The sequence below is a fragment of the Mandrillus leucophaeus genome, unplaced genomic scaffold (assembly GCF_000951045.1).
Source record: "Mandrillus leucophaeus isolate KB7577 unplaced genomic scaffold, Mleu.le_1.0 Scaffold349, whole genome shotgun sequence".
Taxonomy (NCBI): Eukaryota; Metazoa; Chordata; class Mammalia; order Primates; family Cercopithecidae; genus Mandrillus; species Mandrillus leucophaeus.
Window position 1 is genome coordinate 13,268 of NW_012103687.1, and position 1,901 is coordinate 15,168.

Genomic DNA, 1,901 nt, shown 5'->3' on the forward strand with positions numbered 1-1,901 from the left:
GGAGAACTTGGCGCCTGCTGCACTGCGGTTGCAGGTGGGGGCAGGGCTCCCAGGAATCTCCACACCATTCCCGGGGTTCCCGGCAGCTCCGGGAAAGCAGAGCTGGGGCTGCTCAACTATCTCCCCTGGATCCAGCAAGGCTGCCACCTCCCAGAGTGGAGCCCCACTCCCCAGCTCCCATCTCTATCCCCTAACCCTCTTTGCATGGCCCAGCACAGGCAGCATCGAGGTGGCGCTAAACAGAGACAGAGGGAGGGGGACACAAAGTGGTGTCACTTAAAACTTGGGTTCAAGTCCCTATGCTTCTGCAGCCTGGCCTGGGTCCCATAACCCTCCAGGGTAGCCAAGGGCTTCCCGGTCTGCACAGAGGACAGGGTCACTTGACAGCATCAAACACTAGTGACTACAAGACGTCCATGTGGGGAATGCAGACAGACCATGCCTCCAGCCCTTGGCACCTGGGACCATCCATCCCTGGGACTTGCTGTCCTGGAAATGCAGCGTGGGCCTCCAGGGAGGGAGGCTGTGCCGCCTAGGTGCCACGCCCAGCCTGCAGCTCTTCCCCACCCTGGCTGCGGGTCTGCTTCCCTGAATCCAAATCCGCTATTACTGTGCTGGCAGCGCAGCCTCTCTGGGGACACTGGCCTGGCCCTGTTCTCCCCAGACCTCAGGGTGCCTAACCGGGAGGCAGCCAGGGGAGTGAGGACCCACTGAGGGGCTCTGTTGACCAGGCTCAGCAGGGGTGCAGACACGTGGCTCCTCCAGTCCTCCCCACTTCCTTCCCAGCTGAGCACTGCCTGCTCCAGATGTCTACACCTGGAGTCTGGGACGCCCAACTGGGCAGCAGAGAAACTGAGGCACAGAGACAGACTGTGTCCTTACAGGCCACACAGCCTGCCAGGCCCCTATGTCCAGCCAGAGCCCCTGGTCAGCCTGGGCTGGAGTGGTTGTTTACAGGCAGACTGTTCCCACGGCTGCCTTTCACAGTGGGGGCCTGTGGACTCCTCCTCCCGCCCCTACCCGACTCCCAAGCCTCAGTGACATTGCTCAACCAGGAGCCGAAGTGCATTCCTGGGCTCAGGCCAGCCCACCCACCCACCCACTGCAGTCCTGGAAGCCCAGAGGTCAGGGCAGCAGGAACAGTGGAGACAGCAGCGGAGGGGACGTCCCCCCTCCTCTCCCCACCATCCTGGTCAGGCAGAGGCCAGGGTGCAGGGACCGCCTGAGCAAAGGCCCAGGGAAAGGAATGGGTGTCATTCTAGTCCTGAGGCACAGCCAGGGAGGTCCCTGAATGTCCTTCCTCAGGAAATGATGGGAGAAGGGACTTTGAGAAGGAAAGAGGGGGTTTAAGTCCCCCACCTCCCGAAGTAGTCCTGGGCTGAGCCCCATGGGACCTGGAGAACCAGGGTGTACCCCAGCAGCGTATCAGGTCCAGGAAGCCTCGTGGCCAGCTCCCACTTCTCTTGCTGCTGTGCAACCCAGAGCAAGGCCTGCCCCTCCAGCCTCAGTCTTCTCCCCTGCAAACGGGGCCACGGCCTTTCCTTTCAGGCCAAAATAAGGATTGAGGTCGGGTGCAGTGGCTCATCCCTGTAATCCTAGCACTTTGGAGGCCGAGATGGGAGGACTGCTTGAAGTCAGGAGTTTAAGACCAGCCTGGTCAACATAGTGAGACCCCATCTCTATTTGTTTAAATAGTTTTTAAAATTAAATAAACAAAATAAGGATTGAGGAGTGACGTGTACACCAGTTGAGCCCACCTCCATCTCACCCCTGGGGAGCCCCAGGGACACAGCCCTCCAGGGCTTAGACCCGCTGGTACTCAACTCCGCAGGCACAAAACCCTGTTTGTCTGTGGGCCCTTTGGTATCACCAGGTTTTCAGGGCTTCTAAAGGAGAGCCCC